Source organism: Canis lupus, chromosome 16 (assembly GCF_011100685.1).
Source record: "Canis lupus familiaris isolate Mischka breed German Shepherd chromosome 16, alternate assembly UU_Cfam_GSD_1.0, whole genome shotgun sequence".
Taxonomy (NCBI): Eukaryota; Metazoa; Chordata; class Mammalia; order Carnivora; family Canidae; genus Canis; species Canis lupus.
Window position 1 is genome coordinate 43,732,995 of NC_049237.1, and position 8,335 is coordinate 43,741,329.

Below are 8,335 nucleotides of genomic sequence, written 5' to 3' on the forward strand. Positions count from 1 at the left end.
TTTGAGAGAGAGTTCTCAGGGGGAGGGGCAGAGGGAGAGAATCTTCAAGCAGACTCCCTATTGAGCAGAGAGCCAACACAGCTCAATCCCACAATTCATGAACTGATTTCACAATCTTAATTGAAGAGAAATTATAATGACACATTCAAGAGGCAAGAAAAATATAGCCAGATTTTTTATTTTGCCAGACTAATTGTCATCTTAAATAGTGAAATTTTTAAAAATTTTTGAAGTATTTCTGCACATTAGACGATATGAAGGTGAGAATAGTTTACAAAACCAATAAAGTTATCTTTAGGATCTTGATGATACAGACATAATTTCTACACTTAACATAAAATTTTCTTTTCTTTCTTTGATGCATATCATCCAAATCTTTTTTTTCAAGCAAGTAGGAAGGACTTGTACAACTTAAAAATTATTAGTGATTTGTTTCATCAAAAAAGGTTTTTTGTGAAATCTAAAACAAACAAACAAACAAACACAAAAACCCATGAAAACTTCATAGGAAAAGAGATCAGACTTGTTATCAGAAGCTGGGGTGGGGGGGAGTAGAGGAAAATAATCAAAAACACATGCTTCCAGTTATAAGGTAAATAAGTACTAGAGATGTAATGTGCAACATGATAACTATAGTTACTACTACCATATGATGTACAGGAAAGTTGTCAACAAGAGAGTGAGTTCTAAGAATTCTCATCACAGGGAGAATTGTTTTTTTCTTTTTTCTTTTCTTTTCTTTTTTTCTTTTCTTTTCTCTTTTCTTTTCTTTTCTTTTCTTTCTTTTCTTTTCTTTTAAGATTTTACTTATTTATTCATGGAAGACACAGAGAGAGGGAGGCAGAGACACAGGCAGAGGGAGAAACAGGCTCCATGCAGGGAGCCCCACCTGGGACTCGATCCTGGGCCTCCAGGATCACATCCTGGGCTGATGGTGGCGCTAAACCGCTGAGCCACCCAGGCTGCCCATGTTTTTTCTTTTATTCTTTTTTTTTTTTCTTTTTATTACATCTATATGGGAAGGCAGGTAATGACTGAACCTATCAGGGTGACCATTTCACAGTGTATATAAATCAAACCATCATGCTGTATTTAAATTCATGCAGTGATAAATGTCAATTATTTCTCAATAAAATGGGGGGAGTTGTTAGCCTGTCAACATTATTATGTTTTCTTATTTGTTGGTAGGTGAAAATTCCTTGATTGAACTGGATAGGTTATCTTGTCATCACCAGAGTTTGTTAGCTCCCCTTAACCTCTCTCTTCTTCCTGCCCAGACTTCCAAAGTATTCTCTGTGCAGACCTCCATCGTGGTATATCTCATTTTGCACATTGTATTTGAGTCTACTATGTGTGTGGTTTGTGGGTTTCTTGGAAGAAAGTCACACGAACAGCACATTCTGACATATCGTGTGCCCCAGAAAGTAAAATGAACAAACAACTCTTGCATGAATTAAAAGAAAGAAATGTTTACTAACATGTTTCTATGAGTATATGATTTCAGTTTATAATACTCATTATGAAAAAAAAGAATACTCATTATGGTAGAATCCATAATAAGTTATATTTTAGATTTCCAACCACAAATGTATTAAATAGATATGGAAAATTAATTAATTAATTAATTAATTAATTAATTAATTGTTTTAATCTGCCCTTTGGATATATCTTTATTCTTATACTGTGACCATCTTTCTTCATGGTTTGAACAAAAAAAAAAAATATATATATATATGGCTTTAGAGTGATGGCCAAGAAGGAAATAAAGTCTAATTTTGTCCTTTTTCTCTTTTCATTTACCTTTTCAACTTGACTACAGTAACTGATTTTTTTTTAATAAACTATTTTTTTATTTTTTTCTGGAATGTTGCTGTCAAACTAGGGAATATATTTCCCTGTTTCACTGCATGTAGGTGCAGCCACATTATTAATATTGTGGCATGTGACAGTAGCTACACATGTCATGAGGATTAACACCTGTGTGCCCTCTCCTTGCTGTCTTCCCATTCTGCACCAGGATCAGAGACTGTATATCGAAGGTGACAGGACCACAAGACCAAAGGAGCTTGAGTCCTTCTATAAATGTTTGCAACAGAACCACCTCTCAGAAAAAAAATACTCACATTGTACTTTAAAACACTGGAGTGAGAAATAAGCATTTATTGTAATTACAAAGAGTTGAGATTATTTGTGACATCAGCTAACATTAACTTGCCTAATATGCCAGGACACTTAAGAATGCATTCAAATGTCATAATGTCATAAATTTCGTACAGAAAAGGACTCCATATGGCTCAGAGCCAACACTGGGTTTGCTGTGTTGCAAAGTTTTGGTTTGGAACTCTGCTTTAAAAAACACATAACTTTGGGTGTGTCACTTCACCCCGCTTACTCCACATCCCTGAAGAGGATATAGCAACAAAGCAAAAACAAATGAGATAAAATATATACACATCCTACAAAAGTCAAAAAGCACTTGTATGACTCTAAGTAGTCTTAAATTGTTATAAAATGGAACAATAAATAATTGCACTTCAGTCTAGAGTACGAGAGAATTGTAGTCATTGCCATCCACCACAATGTAGAATTATGGACACTTGGGTAAACAACATGAACGAATATTTCATTGTTAAAACATGATGTTTCTTTGGATGCTATTCCTCTGGACCTACTTCCTTCACTCACCTATCTGTAAATGATTGACATTGAGAGCTGGGCTTCAATAATTGACTCTAATGAAGCTTAAATGTCAGGGCAATCTATTGCACAGTATACTTCTAACGGCCAGTTTTATTTTATTTTTATTTTTGGCTTTTTAAGGTTTTATTTTAATTCTAGTATAGTTAAAATACAGTGTTAAATTAATTTCACGTGTAAAATACAATGATTCAACAAATCCACGCATCACCTGGTGATAAAAATATGGAGCTCTTCACAAATTTGCGGGTCATGTTTGTGCAGAGGTCATGCTAATCTTCTCTGTGTCTTTCTAATTTTAGTATGTATGTTGCCAAAGCTTGCACCCAGAGGCTAGTCTTAAATAATTATAAATACATCATGATTTTTTTTGTTGGATGGGAATGATGTAAAACAGAATTTATCTGAATTCCTACAAATGTAAAGCAAAAAATTGTAACAATGCTGCAAATAGTAAGCTCAACTGTGTGACCATATGAGCAGTCGCATGCTTTCCAGATACCACTCAACATTTTAGATCCATCTTAGTCTGTGATACCAAGAGACATGCAAAATTATTGTTGATACAGCAAAATGGCTCTGAATCACATTTCTATGAAAATAATTTGATACGAATTTTCCAAATGTTGACAGTTCTAAAAATTTCACATGGCATTACCAATAACAAATTATGAAACTGGAAGAAAGCTTCCTAAAAATACAATTTCAATCTACCATACAAGAAGCAAGACATTCTTTCTATTATCCCACAGAAAATATTCTTAAACTCTTATTTGAAAAAGTAAATAATTTTGCAGACAAATACAAGGGGAAAGGGTAAGGTGTGTCAGACAGTTGCTAAATGTTACTTTTCCGTAGGACATAACATTTGTGATATTTGTCAGCTTTGAAAATGTATATATACTTATTCCTTTTCTTATTCAAAATAAATAGACATTTTCATATGTAATTTAGAAATTATAATTTTGTATTACTTTGCTTTAAGAGATTCTCCGATATTGTATAGCAGCAGACACCACAAAATCTATTCCTCCCCCTCATGACTCTATTTTCCAAATCCAAACTAAGAAAATTTCTTTCATACTGTCCCTTTTCTAGATTTTTTTTTAAATAACCTTCTGAGATTTGCTTTCTTGAGATGGAAGTGTTTTGGGAAATTCATTGTCTTGATGTTATCTTTCTTCATTTATTTTGTTTTGTTTTAGACTCTTCTTTGAAGACAGAAAATTTTTTTGATTCAAATAATTTATAAACCCATAAAGGATGAACTCCAAATCAGAATACTTATTCATTGTAGCCATTTACTTTTTCACACATTTCTAATCCTAGTATGCAGTGCTTTTACCATTCAAATTAATTCAGACTGTTTCAGTGATAATACATATATATACTAGAAATAATTTTATTTCAAACTATGTGACTAAAGCAGTGATAATTTAAAAACTATATACCTATGTTTCCCAAGCACATTATTTTAACTTAAATAAATTCCCATTCATTAGCCAAACTTTTGACTTAAGACCAAGGCCTCTCGTTTATGTGATTTCTGATTGTTTATTGTAGTTACTTTTCTACATAAAATAGAGCCATGATTTATTGTCTATGAATTCAGATTTGGCTTCCTTTAATGGATAGCCCCTTAAGAAACTATCTGGAATTTAATATTTCTTTCCTATTCTTTTACATACATCTCATATGCCCCTAATGGATTTTTCAGCTATTTGCATTATCAAATCTTTCCAATGAATTGTCCTTGACTTTTGTAAAAACAATAAATAAATAACTCCTTTCACATCCTTCCTGTTACTTACATAATACTTAATGAAATTGCGTAAATATGAAATATAACCAACGTAAGTTTGGAAACAGATTTTTTTTTAACTATTTATTTATTTATTTATTTATTTATGAAAGAGAGAGTGGGGGGAGGGGGAAGGAGGGGAGCACTCAGTGTGGAGCCCCACGTGGGGCTCAATTCCAAGATCTTGAGACCATGTCTTGAGCCAAAACCAAGAATTATCTGCTAAACAGACTGAGCCAGTCAGATGGCCCAAACTGATTCTTATGTACACTGGTCACCAGGTGGGTCTACGATGGAAGTCTTACAGAGGAGGTGATCTAGGAGCCATATATACATTCTATTCTGTAGACTTCAGTCAGTATATAAAGTTACTCTGTTTTATGTCTCAGGGAAATGAAAGCTTTCTTTAATCCAGCAAATTAGGCAAGTAAAGGTTGAGTAAAAAGGTTTCTATTGTTATTATTTTTACATCAACATTTTTCATGGAATAATTGATGATGTATGATGATTTCTGGGTTTCTTCAAACTGCAATGAACTCTTCTGAGCTATTAGTGCTTAAGTCAAATTGTCAAACTGTTCTGGATCCTGGCCTGTGGCAACTAAGCAACAGAGAAATGTTCTGACACCCATACAGTTGATGTAGTGCTTCCCCTTGTTACAGGATGGAAACAGGTGGCTATTTGTCTCTTGCAATGATATTGTTTACCCTAAATTGGTCCCTCATCACTTTTCTGAAATCCTTTAGAAATGAAGAAAGAGGGAAAGAAAAGTATACTCTTTATCATGGTAACATGGTGGGGGATTTTGTTCTATATAAAAGGAAGGGAAACTACACACAGACAAACCACTAATTATGGTAGGTATATAAACTGCATTACACACTAAACGCCATTGTAAGTAGAAACCACAAGTGTTATTTGTCTGTTTAGCCTAGTATAATACCTAGCACCTAATAGACTACTTGCTAATCATAGGCATTAATAGATAATACTTGAATGAAATAAAAAAAATCATAGAATTCCTTCACTAGCTTTTATTTTCTATAAACTTGATAATAAAGAGATAGTGTATACCCAGTTTATCCCCAAAATTTGTTGATCAAAAAAATCAATGAATTCTTCAATTTAAATTTATCATCATTATATATTGATTTTTAAGTTTCCATAGTGCACAATGAAAGCAGTATATTTGTATTTTTTTTAAATGCCTAGCAGGCATAGCTAAATGTTTCCATATTTGAAAGCAGTAAGCAATCATAAATTGTATTTTCCTGGGGTGCCTGGGTGGCTTAGTTGATTAAGTGTCTGCCTTCAGCTCAGGTCATGATCTCAGGATCCTAGGACTGAACCCTATGTCACGTTCCTTGCTCAGTGGGGAGTCTGCTTCTCCCTCTCCATCTACCTCCTCCCTCTTGCTCATGCTCATGCTCTATATCCCTCTCAAATAAATAAATAAAATCTTTTTAAAAATTGTATTTTTCAATTAGATTTAAATGTAGCATTTAAAATAACTGCTTCAAACTGGGAGCTATTTAAAATTTTTAGGAATGTTACATTATTTTATATTTCTAGGAAAAATATATATCCTTCTAATAAGTGATTAGTTATTATATATATTATATATACATATATATTAGTTCTTTTGGATATTACTTGGATCATAGATTGGTATACTATGCTCTGCAATGCTATGTTACATTATATTACAGGAGAAAATTTATCCTTAAAGTGAATAGAATTCTACACTGGCTATTAGCTTTCAAACTGTAGTGTAACTATGATTGCTTCCCTATAATGTTGGCACACTGCTCTAGACTATTGAAGATTGGTATATCTTCCTTTCTTCCTGAGGTAATTCAACCCATTTGCAAACATGAACATTGATATCTGTCTTCTTTGGCTTTGCTTTTCCCTGGGGTCCTACTTTAGGACCTGGAGGGACATGTCATGAGCTACAGAAGACATACAAATGTGAACAATAGATTAAACTGTGAAACTAAAGGTCATTCTAAATAAACTTTGTATTTCCCTTGTAATAGTGTATTACAAATAAATCTCAATCAGATGGCCACAAGACCCCTAACCTTGAATGAAAAAGAATGGATAGTGTAAGAGACCTACAACTCTGCTTTATATTTATCCACCTGTACATCTCTACATTAAATCAGCCCCAGTTCAGTATATGTTTTATTTAGCCATGGAAAATACAATAGCTATTTTGCCTCAAAAACATTATCAATGCCTGTACTTAATCATATGGATGTCTTTAGATTGATGAGCTAGACTAAATTCAAAAGGGTGTTGGATGTTATAAATTAATATAACTGAAATCTTTCTGGAGGAATTTAAGAGTAGGTGGATTTGAAATATTTAAATTGGCATTATGACGTTTCAAGTAATGCTTTCATATAACAATTTATTGATAAATATATACATAAGTCCTCTTAAAAATCATTTAGTTGGTGTGCATTCACTCATTCAAGAACATGTGCTGTGTGTCGATAATACTGAAACATGTTGGTGACGGGAACGTGTTAAAGCTGGGCGTCAGGGCGCCCGTGTAGCTCCACGTTGGGGTGGTGGGTTTGTGTCCCACATAGGGTATAGAGATTGCTTTAGAGAATAAAACTTTTTAAAGATTTAAAAAAAAAGGGGGGGGGGGGGGGCGCCTGAGTGGCTCAGTGGCTGAGCGTCTGCCTTTGGCTCAGGTCGTGATCCCAGGGTCCCAGGATCGAGTCCCACATCGGGCTCCCCACTGGGAGCCTGCTTCTCTCTCTGCCTCTCTGTGTGTCTCTCATGAATAAATAAATCAATCTCTTAAAAATATATATATATATATTAGGAGACTTTGCATTTATTCATTAAAGCATACAGGAAATCCACATATTTCAAATAATCCTACAAGAGATTCTCTGTGTCCTGAATCTAACTATAATTGGTGCAATTTGTCCATCTCCTTGTGGTTCTCTAGATACATCTAAGGATGTAAGGTGCTAACTATTCAGGGAAGCTGGGTGTTCTAGAGTTCTATCCATTTAGACTAATGGCAAAAGCCATCACCCCCCACAACCAGTAATCTTTAGACCTCTGGTGTCTACCCTCTTAACCCTATCTTTTAGCTTCTCTGATCGTGATCAGCATTTTGCTTTTCCACTGTCCATGCAAAATTTCTTCTTTTCTGATAGTTCTAATTCCAAAGAGAAGGCTTTTGCTTTCCTTATTTATGCTTAGATTAGGGTTGCATCATCTCCCTACAAAAGTTTACATCTTTAGAGAGCTGCCTCCATTGAAAATATGCTTTTTATTCATCCAGTGAAAACAGATGAACAGACAAAATGAGTGTTCTTTTCCCTCCACCTCTTAGCCTACTTCTCATGCTAGGAACAGCCTTATCCAATTTCAAGTTTCGGTTGAATACATTTAGCCATTTTTTGCTCAAAGAATCAAGTCAATACAATATATAAAATACATTTCTAATCACATCTCCCAGTTTAACATATATTTTTTAATAAGTGATCAAATAATAGAACATATAGCTTAATTATCTAAGTTCTGTAATAGTTTAGGGTCAACAGAAATAAAAAAAAAGTTACAAAAAACTTTGAGGAACAGATTTGAATGCTTTCATTTTCAAAGATAGATGCTTGGAACTGTTCAGGCACACAGGGAGATTCAATGAATTTTGTTTGCTTTTTAGTTGCAGTGATGATATTACCTTTGTAATTTAAGACTGAAAAAATTATTATGCATAATCAGTTTAACTCAAAACTGGAACAAGTTGAAATAATTATTAATATGATGGCTAATTTTTCATACATTTTAATAGGGCTAGAAATT

General features: G+C 33.7%; 1 non-coding gene across 1 annotated transcript; it reads right to left on the minus strand.

The window, feature by feature from the left end:
* Positions 1-2,916: 2,916 nt before the first annotated feature.
* On the minus strand, positions 2,917-3,019 carry LOC119869651. The gene has a single exon (XR_005371745.1). It is a non-coding gene; the product is annotated as a U6 spliceosomal RNA (small nuclear RNA).
* Between the last annotated feature and the right edge of the window lie 5,316 nt (positions 3,020-8,335).